This window comes from Trachemys scripta, chromosome 7 (assembly GCF_013100865.1).
Source record: "Trachemys scripta elegans isolate TJP31775 chromosome 7, CAS_Tse_1.0, whole genome shotgun sequence".
Lineage (NCBI taxonomy): Eukaryota > Metazoa > Chordata > Testudines > Emydidae > Trachemys > Trachemys scripta.
In genome coordinates this window covers 22,135,154-22,151,310 of record NC_048304.1, presented here as the reverse complement: position 1 = coordinate 22,151,310, position 16,157 = coordinate 22,135,154, and the positions used below count along the sequence as shown (strand labels likewise).

At 49.6% G+C, this 16,157-nt stretch overlaps 1 protein-coding gene across 2 annotated transcripts in view; it reads left to right on the top strand.

Annotated features, from left to right (window-relative positions):
* PLXNA1 (plexin A1) overlaps positions 1-16,157 on the top strand; it is a 327,351-nt gene that overhangs the window by 30,887 nt on the left and 280,307 nt on the right. Inside the window, exon 1 of one of the 2 annotated variants that reach the window (XM_034777200.1) lies at positions 10,889-10,947. The exons of the other annotated variant lie outside the window; for it this stretch is intronic. The gene's annotated coding sequence lies outside the window, so the exon portion shown is untranslated. Of the gene's footprint in view, positions 1-10,888; positions 10,948-16,157 lie in introns of those variants that run through there. 2 annotated transcript variants of the gene reach the window in all.

Below are 16,157 nucleotides of genomic sequence, written 5' to 3'. Positions count from 1 at the left end.
TCAGACTTGTTTGGGCAAACCAGTGCTTAATTTGTGCCAGGGCTTGCCAGGGTTGAGCCCTGGCACCTCAAAGCTTGGCAGTTCATAGCCCCAGCACCTCAAAGCTTGGCAGTTCATAGCCCCAGCACCTCAAAGCATGGCAGTTCATAGCCCCGGCACCTCTGGGCTTGGCAGTTCATAGCCCCGGCACCTCTGGGCTCGCCGCATCAGTTATGAAATAAAAAAAATTGCTTGAGCCCCAGCACCTCTTTCATTACAAGTTCAGCATTGGTGCAAACCGTTCATTGAAGCCCTGTGAATAGTAAGCAAGATGTGAGAATCACGCCCTGTTCGTGGCTAATTCACATGCAGACAAGGGGAGGAAATCCATGGGCTGTTCATTAAATTGTTTGCCCAGATGTAATGCTACGCCGAAGCGCCAATCCCCCTGCAAACGCCTGCTAGTTCTGTGAGCTGGTTAGCCCAGCGCAGGCTCTGATCTAGCCAGAAGGCCACAGTGAAAGGGAAAAGGAAAACCAGAGCTGGGCTTGAATCGGGCCCCAGAGAAGAACCCCTGCAGGAAGGGTTCAGACCTGGAAGTCCTCATGGCCCAGACCGAACACTAAGGGTAGCTGGTGTCCCAAGGCCTTCTCCTTCCTAATCCATTCTCTCTTCACTGGCACAGCCCGGTGTGAAGCAACACCTGGCCAGCAGCAAAGGGGTGCTGCTGTGATCCTGGCTGCATGGCAGAGAGCGCAGATAGTGGTGGCAGAGGGAGAGAGAGAGGGAAAGGTGGGGAGGGGTAGAGCAAGGGAGCTGTGCTGCCCTTACAGGAAGAAAATAGACGGGCTGTGTTTCATGGGAAAACCACACATTCGCCTGCCACGGCCACCGCACTGTTCCTGTGCTAGCTGCATAATGGATCCATAATAGTGGGGGAGGAGCAGCTATGACTCACGTTTGGCCATGCAGTACAATGCAAGATCAATTGTGTGTGTGTTTGTTTGTGTATCTGACTCAGTGGGGGGAATTCATCTCTGTGCAGGTGCCTGTGTAGGGGCATAAGGGGGACAGTTTGTGCCTCCCTTATTCAGAGGCGGCCGGGGGCCAGGGCAGCCCCTGGCTGTTGCTAGACTATCCCTGAGGGCTGCCTTAACTGACAGCTGCAGTAGTTGTCACAGCCCGCTGCAGGAGTGCAGAATAGCTGGGGAGTGTTCCTGGGTAGGGGTGAGGGTGGGGTTTGCACCTATTCTTGGACAAAGTGTCTGTAGGGCAATTTTGGAGAGGGCCCTGTGTGTCTGCCAACCTGTGAGTGTGTTCACTCAGCCTGTCTCTTGTGTGTGTGTGTGTTTGCATGTGTATGATTGCTTGTGTGTGTGTGTGTGTGTGTATGATTGCTTGTGTGTGTGTGTGTAGCCCTGGACTGAGGGGTGGCCGGGGTATACAATGAGGATTAGAGTTTCCCCTTTTATGAAACTCACTTGTAAATGTGGGGGGAAATGCAATTTATTTATGCTAAGCAGCTATTGTTATTCAAACACAATAAAATCAAGTCCTCCGTGTTCAGATTTCAGCTACCCTCAGTGTCAGGCAAGTGGAGGCCTCATTAAAGGCAGCGAGAGGGGGAGAGGGGGGGAATCTCTCAGGGGAATGCAGAGCTGCAATTTAAAAGGACACTACCACATTCTTTTGGTTTCAAATTATCTGTTTTTCCTTCTCCAGTGTTTAAAATACTAATTATTTAAATTGCTTTTCCCTTGCGGCAGGGACCTTGTCTTCATATTGGTCAGTTATAAACCAAGCACACCCATGGCCCTGTCTAAATAATAACAATATTAATTTATATGCCCTGAACCCTGTCTCCTAAGTACTTCACAAATATTCAGTTGTTGAATATTTACCCTTTGCAAGGTTGGCAAATATCACCACTGCATTGTAATATATTGGATGGAGTGTATGAGAATCAATGCCCTCTACAGGATGGAGTCAGAACTGCACATCTGGGAGTCATAAATCTTATACTGCTAAATAGTCAGTGGTGATTCTTATTTAGGTTAAATGGTAGGGACCTGTGATTTTGGAGCAAGAGACTCTGAATCTAGCCCTAGCCAGGAAGTCCTAGGTGCCCATGTGGGGTTGATACAGTATTACTAATATGCTTTTACCAAGTGAGGCTACTTTCCAAGCTGGTAAATATTTCTTTCCCTCTTCTCCAGTTACCAGACCTTGATTTTCCTCTCCCTCCAACCCTATGTTTCTATTAGATCTTGATGTTGTTATGATTCCTTCTTGGCTTATTCCTTGTCTGTGCGCCAGCCTCTTCAGTGATGTTAGCCCAGTTCTATGACTAGGGCTGACTTCTAAAGGGGGCACCTATAGCAGAACGGAGGCAGAACTGGTGGGGGTGAGGCACACTGGTTTTTGTATAGGTCTGGTAGCAGTGACTGTTGGTTTGGTTCTGAGAGGGGAAAACTGTTGGATTGTCAGGGGAGCGGAAACCTAGTGGGCTGGGCTGGAGTATTTTGGGGTATATGGAGCTTTAAAAGATATAGTCCAAAATTGTCAAAAAGGCCCCGATTTAGGTGTCCAACTTGGAAACACCTTGAGCATCATTTTCAGAAGAGGTGCGCACCCTCGGCTGCACCTGGCATTAATGGGATCAGCGGGTGCTTAGCACCTCTGAAAATCAGGCCCCACGCGTCGCAAGTTGGGCAACCAAAATAAAGGCGCTTAAAATGAATTGCTAGTTTTGAAAACAATGGCCACAGAGACTACACGTGGTTACTGCCTGTTCCAGAGCTGCCCTGGAACTGGGCGGGAACTGCATGTTTCGTTTCCTGGGAGAATCTGTGATTTCAAATATTTTCTTATTTCAAAATGAGAAAACCGAAAAAATTTCAAAATTTTGCGCAAAATGAAATTTTAAAAAATTGTTTTGGGTCAATCAAAACGTTTTGTTTTGATAAAACTGAACCGTTTCATTCCGCCTGTCAGTCTGTGGCCGCTGGAGAAGGCTGGAGACTCGAGGTAAGAATGAAGTGGTGCTGAATATAGCTTGTAAATAAGAATCCACTCTCTGTGCTAACTTGATGCATGGGTACTTTCTTTTTCTTGGTATTCTGATCTGATTAAAGCAAATACAGTTAACTAAGAGGGCATATTTGGCTTATTGGATTTCAGGAGACGTAATGGGCATAAAGCTATTTTATTAATATAGACATCATCCACATGTTACACGCTTACAGCTTCATATACGCAGACACCATCATGGGGGGGAGGGGTTTGAACCAACTCCTGCCACTTTTATAGGTGTGACACTTCTTGGGGAGGGAGAGCAGACTGTTACTATTGCAGGAGCTAGCCACTAGAGTGAGTCCTGAGCACAGGAACTAAGGGAATATATTTCATATAGCTGGACATTTGTTCCTTGCTGCGATTCGTGATGCTTCTCGTGGGATGGCTCTGCTATAATATAACATCTCTCTACAGGGAAATTGTCTTCAGTAATGGTTTCTGGATTTTTTTAAAAATATATTTGTCATATATTTTATTGGAATGGAATTAAAATGAAATTAGAAACTAAAATAACTTTAATTATGAACTTCATGATACAGTATGTTGTAAATCCTTCAGCATAATATTGGGCCATAAAAATGCTATTTTGTGATAATTATTATTATTATAATTAATGTGCCTTAATTGCTCGTACCACAGACTTGCATTATCTCCCAACCTCCCTTGCAGCGACTTCTGCAAACAATTTGCCCTCTGGTGTGGTGTGAATTCAGCCAATTGTGAGAGTGGACAATGGGCTTTGTGTGTGCATGTATGTGTGTGTGTGTGTGGGTATCTGCATGTAGGTGTGTGTTTTAAAGAAGGCGGTGTTTTATCACACTGTCGGTCTTTTCATTCTGCTGTATAGACCTTGTGTGTCTGGGACAGAAGGAGGTGCTATACAGTGAAAATCAGTGTTAACAATTATAAAATATTATTTATTATTAATAATGACCTCCCTCCTTTCAAATCACACACACACACACACACACACACACACACACACACGCATGGCCACACATGCACTCTCTTTCTCTCTCTCAGCACTTATTTAACCACATACTTAACTTGAAAGTCAACGTGACGATATATATGCCACTGAGGTGAATATTAGGCAACAGCTCCGGCTATTGATCAGAGCACAGATGGAGTCTGATCACTTGGGAGTCTGTATACTATGGTTGGTAGTAGAAGGGCAGCAAAGGGTTTATTTCTGGACAGCTGCCTTCTTGGCCTCCTGGACCGGGGTCAAAGGCATTGTTACCAGCTGGGGCAGATGCCTGGGGGTATGTGGGTTTAATCCCTGATATAAAATGATCCTGCCAGTGAGTCTCGGCACTGCTGCGAAAGGTTACTCTGGTTGGGGTCAGCGCGACGGGAGGGAAGAGGTTGGTACCACTCTGGGCTGGGGAAGCCACCACGCCAAGTGGGAGATGCTCCTTCCCATGAGGCAGATAGTCTGTGTTCTGAAGAATAAGGGGAGGGACTAGTGTGTGTGTGTTATGGGGGGAGGACATCGTTCTGGGGGGGAGATGCAATCTGGAGGGGAGCCCTGCTGTCTCAAACTGGGGGAAGGAGTTTGTTTGTGGGGGATGCCTTTACTCTCACTAAGTGGGGCGAGCTGCTGTAGGTGGGATAGGCATAGGGTCTTGCACGGAGGGGAAGGATCTGCTTCCTGGGGTAATTGCCTCATTCCCGAAAGTGGGGAAGGAGCTTGTGTGTGGAAGGAAACGGAAACGTTAGCAGCCCGGGTATCCCCCACCTCCATCACAATCTCGCCATTTCCCACCAGCAACTCTCTGCTCTAGCAAAGCCATCTGGTGTGTGTCTGTACATCTTGCACTGAGCCGGACGGGAAGGAAGGGCGGGTTACCAAGGCAAAAGCACTCCTGTTAAACCACAAATCACCTCACAACCCACAGCGATAAGGCAGGAAACGGCTGAGAAAGGGCCGTGCCTTGGGTTATTATTATTTTTGGATAAGTGACTCTCCCTGACTGCCAGCAAACAAGGAGTTAACTCCCTGCTCAGGGCTTAACACAGGTACAGGGTTGGGGAGCAGGGCAAAGGCTGGGACTCAGGGTGGGGGGAGGGAAGGGAACCAGGAAATGCTCTAGAAACAGCTGTCTGGTGGGCAGAGGGGAGAGAAGCCTGGTGGGATGGGGAGAGCCCCTCACTGAGCTGGCAGACACAGAGGTATAACCTGGGGTGTCAGGTTTAATCTCAATGTGACTTACTGTCAAGAACACAGGACTGGGAGCCAGGACATCTGCATTCTCTCCCCAGCTCTGCCCCTGACTTGCTGTGTGTGACCGTGGCTGTCACTTCCCCTCTCTCTACCCCAGTTTCGAATAGCGCTGTCACTAGGGGTATTGATACTGACTCCCCATGAGACGCTGGGATGAGAAACACTGGAGACATGCAAGGTGTCCTCATTGCCCTGGTCTTTGACAGTTCAGTGTTTCTGGGGCGAGGTAGAAGGGGAGGACGCAGACTGGCTCGGGAGTAAAGGGTTAAAGCTTGGGTTGCTTCTAACCTAAATTAGATTGGCCAGCAGAAGATGGTCACAAACAAAAGGCTTTTTTGGTCTAATCCTAATGCAGGGAGGGAAGGCTGGGGAGATGAGGAGGGAGCTGCATGCAAAGACATATCCTGCATTGCTCAGTCAGGGACAGGAAACAGCCCAGGCCCCCTGGGAAGAAGAAGATGACTTTCCTCTGTGCTAGCTCCTCATTGCTAGTTTGACTGAGTATTAGAGCGCTCTAATTTTGATCACCCAGCACAATAGGAACAGAATAAACTATACACCAGCTTCCCAGGAGGGTTAAACACTGCCAATTAATGTGCCCCTAACAAATGGCCTGCTATCAGCTCCTTAGAGGGAACTTAGCCCATGCAGGCCCAGTCCATGCTGGGCTAGACATTATAATATACAGCAAGCACTCAGGAGAGAACCGCCTGGTCTGGTGAGTCTGTCCAGGCTCCTGGAACCCTAGTTCACAATGGGTGTATGCGGGCATAGCCACCCCCATGCCAATGACAAGGACCTTTCCTTTTGAGGGGAACCAGGGCAAGTGGGCTGGGCAGTACCTCACTGAGAACACGGGTCTGAGCCCTCGGTGTGACGAGATGGCCACGCGCGGGACTCGGTTCTCAGCCTAGGATGGTGGCACAGCTGGAACTGACCATTGTGGGTGGCAAAGAACTTGCCTATGAGGGTGAAAGAGGAGGGGCTCGCTACAGCCGTGTGCTCTCCATGTATATCTGCCCCTGGATGACTGTAGGGAATACTCCAGTTCTGCTGATGCCCCTAGAGAGCTGCCAGTGGCGTGGGGGAACCTGCCTAGGACATTGGCTTGTTCTTAGCTGGCCCCAACTTCCAGCTCTGTGCTGCGTGGCCAGCCCTGAATGCATGTGGGGCCCGCTAGTGTCCTGGTGCAAAGCAGGAGGGATGTGCCCTTGCCAGGAGGGGATGCTGTGTTGCAATGGCACAGATTTCACAGCGTTGTGACGGCAGTTTTGTTGTGAAGGACAAATGGGGTGGGGAGGAGGGAGCAGCACATCCAAGTGATCCAACCAGCCCTGGCTCCATCCATCTCCCTGTCGCATGAGGACTCCCTGGCGGGCATCTTACGAGCTAGGCCTGCTTTTCCAAACCCTGTGTGGGCACATTTCCCATGAAGCCTGAGCTTTACCCCTGAGCACATGGCTCAGTGGCACAAATGCCCTTGCCTGCATGAGCTGTTCTGTGGCTGTGTACTCACTGGGCCATTTAGGGGGATGCTTCCTCTCCGATCTGGAAGTGGGCGGGGAAATCCCTAAAAACTGCAGCTGGTGATGAGTAGCCACCAGGGCTTTGGAGGCCCCTGTTGTTGCAGATTCAGCCGATTCACCTGTGTCACCATTCCCCCTTTCCTGTCTGAGTTCACCATCACGGCAGAGACCGGCTCTCCCCCCATGCTGCCTTGTGCCTGGAAAGTTCTGCTTTGGTTCCAACTCCGGGCTACATATAGGGCAGGGTCATTAGAAACCCACAAACAGGTGTATGGGATGTGGAGGGGGATCACCGCAGTCTGAGGGGGCTTACAGGCAGGGTAGAGCAGATGGTGGGGAGTAATGGGTACACAGAGGCAGGAGAGCTGGCCATATAGGGAGAGTGGGCTGCAGATGGGGACCTGGACAGTTGGCTTACCCCAGAGGGCCTGCCCCAAACCCAGCTGTAGTGGGGATGTCAGGAAGGTGACCAGCTGGTTTCAGTATTTAATGGCCCACGTGAACAGCTTTAACCTCACTTGCTCCTGCTTGTGACTAATTCATTGGGAAGGAGGTACCTGTCCAGCTCACTTAGCGCATCTTTGCTAAGAACATGCTGCAGCGCATTATGTCTGAATTAAGGCGTCCATAGCGCCACGCCTCTTAATTACCCTGAGATTCCATTACGGACACATGCAGCACCAGGGCTGTGTGGCAATGGGGCCGTGTCAGTAACACGCTGGGGCTGACTGGTCTGGGAGCAGGGAGGGCTGATTGGAGGCTAGTCCCCAGCTAAACCTGCCATCCACTGGGGCTTTCTCATCTCAGACACGGTTCTCAGCCTTCCCCTGTCTGTGATGGGTTTGCACCTCAGCCCAACTCCCAGCTACATCTCACCTGGCTTTGTCCATTCCCTCTCCCTCCTGTGGGTCTAATTCTCTTCTCTTCGGTTCCCTCTTTCCCTTCTCTGGGTTGGGTGTGACATTTGCTATTCTTATCCCCCAGCCCCCATTCTCCCACATCTCTGCATCACTTTGAAGCCTCAGCTTCTCTCTCAAACTTCTCCCCAGATACCTCTCTCCCTGCCAATTCTCTGCCCACCTCCTCACTCCCAGATCCCTCCTTCCTCCTTCCCTCCCAGTTACACAGACATTTGCCAGACTGGATCAGACCCAAAGTCCCTCTAGTCCAGTATCCTGGATTGGGCAATGGCTGGTACCAGCTGCTTCTGACGAAGGTATAAAACCCCAGCGCCTAATGCTCTCCCTCCCTCCGGGCTTTCCCCCTGCACGACTTGCCCCATCTCCCCCTGGAGACTGCTCTCTTGTTGCCCACACAGACACCAGGCTCCCTCCCAGCTTCTCAGCAGCCCCTTCCTCTGCGCCCTGCTGGCTGCCTCTCTCCACTTCATGCATCAGGCTCCCCAGCTCCAGCTGAGTGCAGCTCTAGAGAAAGATACAGGGGGTCAGAGCTGGGAGCCAACTGCCTGCAGCCATGATATTCAGCCTGCAAGAGCTAGGCTGCTGAGAAGCTGCCTGCCCCACGGTCCCAGGACACTGGCTGGAACAGTTCAAAACCCAGAACTGTCCCAGCCAAACCAGACTGTTAATGGCTGTGCTGTGAGCTTCCCTTCCCTGCCCCAAGCCCCATGTACCCGAGGGATCTATGGGGGAGAGGACAGGGGAACATCCCTTCATCCATCGTTGTCTCTGATTAGCCCCTCGGAGACTGGAGGAGGAGGTGGGTGTAACCACTGGAGACATTGAAGATTGTATTTGACTTCGGGCCACAAATGAAACGAGTGCAGTGGCCTCAGCTGGGGTTATTTGTGTAGCATGGAATCACTGCAGGGTAAGGCTGATAGGTTCTTAGGGGAGCCCGGAGTGGAACAGCAGGGGGATCCTGCAGGTCAGGAGTGAGGTGCATCTGCAGAGGTATGTGGGGCAAGCCTGGGACTGGAGTAGCATGGGGAGGCCAGGTGTATTGGCAGGACTGAAATGGTGGGGGGGAGTATGCAGGCCATCGGTAGGTGCCTTGGCAGAGCTGTGGGGAAGGGCAGGGCTGCTGCCCTGTGCTGTATCTGCTCTGGGGCTAACCCAAGGGAGCCAGTCTCCAGCCCTGTCAAAAGGGCAAACCCTCTAGGAACACGGGACACTGCATGTTCTCTGCTCTGATTGGATGGAAGCTGCGGTCATGAACTGGCAGGCAGTGCGTGGGAACGCGGGCGTCATCAAGATTCAGATATGCAGCTGACAGCACCACTGTTCCTTAAAAGAAAAAACCCTTTCCACTTACTGTACCAGCTCATGTGCTGAAGCATGAAATGCCGTTAATACGGGAGTGATTAGCTCTTGGCAATGGTAGATGGATTTGAGAATGACAGTGGCTGGGCTCCCTCTGAGAGGGAGCGGAGTTTTACTCGTCTAGGAATGATTCCTTTAAGGGGCAAAGTCCTGGAAAATAGCACTGACCTGTACTGCATAGAAACTGTTTGCCCATTGGGTCCCATGGTCAGTGCTTGCTGTGTAGGGGACCCACATGGAACTGGTCTGTAAAATCTCAGGATTTTCTTCTTTTCGCCTGAATGGGAATTTCAATTAACACTCAGTCGAGTAACAACTTAAGTTAAAAAGTACACTTTGTGTGTGTCCCAGACATAAACTGCTTTGTTTGTGTAGGACCGATAGGAAGGGTGGAGGTTATTATGGGTAATTGCAATTATTACTTGCTAGAACAATTGATCTGAGAGAAGCGCCCACTGGTGGAAGGCGGGTGTTTAGTACTACAGCCAGCTTTGCTGTAGACCCTCCTGCGCCAAACCTCGCCCCTCCAGAAAGCTCATCTGAGCCAGGGCTTAATCTGTTTAGAAAGACACTGCAAATTGCATTCAGGCCTTTGGAGTACATTTCCCCCTCCTACCTCCTCCCATTTAACCCCTCCCCAGACCCCATCATTAACTGCACATCACGCAAGGCGAATTAAGTTCCATCACAGAGCCAGTCAGGAACCTTCATAAATGCCAGCTCCTGAAAGTGTGTCATTGGAATGAAAATGAAGAGCAAACATTGCGTGGTAGCCTGTTTTCCCATGGAGGGTGACTTTGGGCTACAGCCTCGAGCTGGAAGGAAGGCGCAGTAGGGAGCAATCCTGCATCGGGACAGGAACAGGGTGAGGGGTTCTCTCCATCTCTTGCCTCTGAGGCCACAGACAGTCGGCTCCAACACCGCTGTCAGCAGCCAGAGATGTCAACTGAATCATGTACAACGTCTGTGTTTGTGTGAAATTTGTGGCAGAAGGTGTGACCATGTCCCTTGGGGGCTGAGATGATTATTTAGGGCCCCTGGTCTGGGAGGCATTTGCTTGCCAGGAAAACCCAGAGCAAACAACTGCAGTGTGTGAAAGACTCATTTTCCAAGGCTGCTGTCTCTCCGCGCTAAGTGTAGGCTGTCCTGCACAGACACACACACAGGGGGCCTGCCTAGAGACGCTTACAGCCCACAGCCTGCACTGAGCCAGCTGGGAGCTGATGAGTTTCATGCAGTGAGAGGGTGATCGGGGCAAGAAAGCCTGAGATGTAGGGAGGGATGCAAAGGAAGGAATAGTAATACTAACTGGTGTTCGGTCTGAAAGCAGGTCCTGTTGACTCCTGGCACCTGGCAGCATCTCTGGGCTTGTATAGCACTTTCCATAAGATGGCCAAGCAGTTTACAAAGGTAGGTCTGTAGTGCTCAGAGCTGGTTTACTGAACCTACTCCTTGAACAGTGCTTGGTATTCTTATGTGCCAGCAGATGGCACTCTTCCTACTGACTAGCTACATATACACATCTATAGACATCTCTTTTGTAGTGTTCTGGCCATAACTATGATTATCCCCACTTTACAGGCAGGGAAAATGAGGCAGAGGGACAGGAAGTGAGTTGTCCAAGGCCTTACAATGAGTTGATGGCACAGCCAGGACTAGAACCCGGGAGTCCTGATTCCCGTCCCAGGCCCCTATGCTGAGTGCACAGCTGTAAAGAGACATATAGAAGATGCACAGAGCCAAGGTATGAATTTTCCATGGGATCCAGAGGTCTCGGTGCTCCCTGTAGGAAAGTAACTAGGACCAACTGAGACTGTGAAGACACGAAAACAGTATCCAAGCTGACTGCTTCTCAGTGGTGAGTATGTCTATGTTGAAGTTGAAACCAGGATGCATTTTTAATGATGCAGGCAGGGCTGGGTTTCTTTAAATAAGATTAAACAGTGAATACAGGCTCTGTAAACTGTGTAGTGCACCACAAATGCATTATTTACAGCAGCTCCTGCCATGTTCATTTTAATTTTAAATGGGCTTCCCTGTATGCACCAAAGAAAGCAACAGAACTATTGTGTCTCTTCTGTCTCCCCACATGTTGTGTGCCATGAGGAAACAGATCTGACCTGTTAAAGGGTTTGGTGCAGCTCCATCCACTGACTGAATTTTAGCAGGAGCAGCCAGATACTCTGATATGATGAATGACACTTGGAATTGGAAACTGAGTCAGCAGATGTGAGGATATTGGAAATAACTATCCTGGTGACTTCTCCTCAGACAAAATAAGTAATAGAAACAAGAATTCAAATTGTGCATTGGTTAGAACAGGCAACTTACGGTCAGGAGACCTGTATTCTATTCCTGACTCTGTCACTGATACCCAGTGTGACCAGTCACAGTATTGCTCCGTGCCTCAGTTTCCCCGTTTGCGAAATAGGAATAATGCTACTTCACCCTCTTCTCTGATGACAGGTGCTAGGTAAGTGTAAAGCCTGATTGTCATCCTCGGAGAGGACACAAAGAGATGTCTTTTAACCTGATATTATATTTTTTCAATTCCAGTGGAAAGAGATTAGTATAAAACTAGCTGGAACTGAAAGTCTAAATCACAGCAATCACCCTCTCCAATTTAAACCCGATGGGAGCGCAAGCCATTCTGTGCAATACTCACATACAGAGCACCACCTCTGCTGCTGCTGCCACTTGTTGGAGGAGCAGAAAGCCTTGTCTGGATAGAAAATCCCACCTGTGGTCCCAAATGCCATCAAGAAATCTGATCTGCACTGCAAAGAGTCTACAACTCCACCTGGCTGTAGAGAGGAGATGGGGAGAGTGTGAGCTGAAAAATACAGTGAATGTTGCACTGTGAAGAAGCTGGTGGTTGTGGTATGAAGGGAGGTGGGGGCTTGGCCAAGGTGGCAGATGGCTCTCAGAGATATGGCACTCTTCTAATGAGCTGATTTGGCTGTGGAAAAGGAGTGAATGCTCTGCACAAGTACAGTTCCCAATTCCAAGTGCTGTCCACCTTACCAAGTAACTGACAGTCCCTGCTTAAATGGTCCGCAGTGATGTGCATGTTGACATTCAAACAGCTGTTCTGAGGTTTCTTTCAGTCAACATTCTATTGCAGTGAGTGGGCTTACCTTACCTGTCTCGTAGAGCTATTGTCTCAGGCTGCCTGCAGACTCAGCCAGACAGTCCTGCCTCATGCCACCTCTGCAACCAGAAAGGGCAAACAATTTATTTATCTATCTTTAATTAAAGCTGAAATGCTGTAGCTCACTAGCCAGAGGCCCTTGCTTTGGGGAGTTAAAGGCTGTGAGTTCTGTTGCTGATATAGCTTAGGCTGTTTGCCATGTTTCAGGATTATCAGATGGTGTTAGATATTCTCACTCCATTCTTTGTGGTGCTGAAGGAGTCGGGGAGAGAGTCTGTCTTTTACCTTCAACCTTCCCCGAGTAGAAGTCAGGGTTGTCTGCATTTGGTTTCACACTGTGGTGAGAGGCCTGGATTTGGTTTAGCAGGTGATCTCAGCGTCACCTAGCAAGGAGCCCACAGATCCGAAGGAGTCACTCAGGCTGCAGTGTGGAAGCACCAGCAAGAGTCTGTGAGGGGAATTGGAAGCCCAAAGATAATGACTGAGGGACTCAGTGTTAGTCTCACCAGCACCACCAGAGCCTATAAGGTGCTGAGATGCAGGTCGATGACTTGGAAAATAGCCTTAGATGAAGAAATATCAATACAGAAAGTCATTCCTCCCTAACAGCCCCCAGAGTGGCCTATGTGAAATGGGCAGGAGGTCTCCAGGGAGCTGGCAGGTGTCTACATCACGCTTGCTGAGTAACAGACCAAGGACTGAATGAACCATCTCAGCCCCTACTGGCTAATCTAGAGGTGCTCTCTCCCCTAGAGTGGCGTCTGTAGGCCCATAGTCAAGGTACGTTGGCGGGGGACAGTGGCGCAGTGTGTTGTATTTGTTCTGTGGAAATGGAGGACGTCAGCCTCTGAGACAGTGAAATCTGGTGTCTTTTGTGAGTACAAAGGCAGCCTTAAAAGAAGATAGAGAGTGAGAGCCATGCAAACCTCCCATAAAAACAATCTTCCTCCTCCCTCTGTCCTCACCCCCACATCTCATCTCTGATTGCCTTGCTTTGACACACACGTATTGAAACTTACACCCAGACCTTCCAATAACAATCTGGAGAATCTGTCAAGCATACCCCAGAGTAATCACAGCAAAGAAATAACCCAATCTGCCCTCTCACCCTTTATACAAACTCGCTTTGGGATGACAGAGACATTTGGCAAATATATGGAAACAGCCCCCCATTCTCCAAGTCTAAGAACAGGTTGATCCAAGTGCTACAGGACACATAAAATAAAGACACCTCCCTTTTTTTCCCTCTTCCTTCTTCCCCCGCCTCAAGATGACCTGGGTCCTTGAACTGTGCAATCCTCTTGTTTTATACCCCTGCGGGGAGAGAACACAAACCCCTGCAGACGCAGACTGCTCAACAAGGGCTCTAATAGAAAAAATCCCCATTCCAGGGCTATAAGCACAACAAGCAAATGGGAGAGATGATTCTATCAGCCCTGTACCCAACAATACATCGCGCATACTTGGCAATCGAGAGGGTAGCCCTCAAGGATACAGTGTAAGATCCCTGTTAGCAGATGGCAAATACCTTCCTCATGCATCAGGCAGGGGAACACAGGGCTGCATGGTGATGGGACCCCAAAACACACGTGGCCCCTTTCCCGGGTGCCTGTCTAGTGCATTTTGCTTTCTGCCCCTGCTAGCATTTGCAGCTGCGATACCCTGGGAAATGGCTCTATTCATTATCCATTTTAATTTCACTCTGTATCCCCAGAGTTCTACAGACATATTTTGTTATCCCGACTGTCAAGAAGCTTAAAGAGTTGCTGATGCCGACTGGAAATCTTTGACAAACCCTCTGTTTGGGCACCATTCCGCTTGCCCAGCCTGTCTGCTTTGTGCTTCCATTCCCTGGTTCTTTATTAGCAAAGACATCAGTGTGAGGTGGGGGAAATGGCAGGGTTGGCGTTTCAAAGGGATTTGTCTGCTCCGGCTGCCTCTTGCCCAGCTGAGGATGGCAGAAAAGGACATACGGTCTCCACATCAGCTGGAACTAAGCTGCAGCGTTTGGATCGGGATGTACCCCAAACTCCAGGGCAGTTCAGGCTCCTCTTCTGTTACCGGAGACCTCATATCGAAAAAGTGTCTGTTGGTTTTAGGCTGTGGTATGTGGCCGCTAGACCTGACCTGAGGCCACCAAACCCTTTTCACACCAAAGAGCCCTAGTTTAGATAATAATTTTTGGCCACTCATTCTTAGCTTGGGCTGGATTCAAACCAATGAGCTGAAAGGGAATGCCTCCCTCGGCCACGACCACTCTCCTGAGCTAGTTTCTTTTTAACAAAATATTTCCAAGTCACCTTAAGGAACAATGATCCCTGAGTCATCCATCTAATAGAGGAAGATGGCCCAGAAATACTGAAAACAGATGCCTTTACATGGAATTTGGGTCAAAGTTTTCAGTGAGTCGTGCAGGCATCGTCTACTCATTCTCAGCATAATGAGAATGAGAGAGAGGAAGCCCCTAACCTCTGTGGTTTTTGGTCCAGTCGAGAGCCGAGCCATCTACTTCCAATCTTCCCTCCAGAGCCAACAAGAGCTCTGTAATGTCAAGTACCTTCAATGTTCCTTTCATGCCAGTTGCCCTGGGGCAGGCGGGGGACTGGAGCATGACTGATAGTATGCATCTTAGGTGTCTTCTCAACTAAAGGTGAATGGGAAAACATTGCAAACATAAAATGAAATGAAAGAACAGATCCTAGAACAGTGACAGAAGAGATGGGCAGGCTAGAAACCAACTGGGCCAAGTGTTCTGGCCTAACTGCGGGCTGCTGAATACCATGGGATCCCACTGTGCAGGGAGGGTACGCGTGGAAGTGGGCAGCCTATGCAAAAGCCTGGATCTCCTGCGGCACGGAGCTGTGAGCTCTTTCTGCTTTGGGACTTGGGACAACTGTGTGGGCCTGGCTGGTGGATCTGCATTTATAGAAGCTGCACCCTCCATGGTGCGCTGTATGTATGTCACAACAGCCGCAATGGCTCCTGCTGTCCTAATGCTGCGGTTGTGGTTGTGGGGACTCTGGGTGAAAGATTGCTTCTGCTTCAACCCAAACCCATCAGAATTCCCCTGCCGGCTCCCAGGCTGCCCACTTCCTGCTCTGCGGCCTGGACATTCACGTTACTTGTTTTATTCTTCAGTGTCTATACCTGACCCATAGAATTCTGCTGATATGTTTCCTAGTGGCTGGAGCATGAGACTGGGAGACAGGACTCCTGGGCTCTTTTCCCAGCTCAGCCACTGACCTTAATTTCTCTCACCCCCTTTCTGACAATCCAGATCCCCTTAGTTTGAGCAGAAATGAGGACATCCGTCACCTCAACCTCCTCCCCATGAACCATTAGACCAGGGGATAATGACCCTGATCCTGCAGTCCTTACACAAGTGGCATCGCTACTGCTGTCCATGGGAGTATTGCCCAAGGACCATGTGATCCTGCCTAGTGTGTGAAGCACTTACCAGGGCTAGGGATAATTCAACCCATTACCTTGTGCCTGCAGGACAATGAAGTAGCCAGAGAAGAGGAGGCCAAGGTGCTTCTGTAAGGATCCTGAGACGAAGTCAGAGAGAGAGAAGGTTCTTAAAGGGGCGGTGGGGGATCTCTTGAATATTTTCTTTCTTCTTCCTCACATGGTTAAGAGGTTTCGCTGTCTCAGTAACTCCCTCGAGAGCCGAAAGTAGCAGCCTCTTTGGATGTGAATTCCTGACAAGATTTTATTGTGAAAAGAATTCACTAAATTTAGCCTCGGGCGGGGGGGGGGGGGGGGAGGAAGAAGGAAAGCTGTTCATTTCAATCCAGGGGAGAGGAACCCAAACTCCAATCATTTTGCTTTAGTCAGAGCTAGTTTGTTCATTCTTTTCCTCTCTGTCTCAAAAGCTTTTAAGCCTCCGCACTGTGCTCTATACACAAATAGGGAAT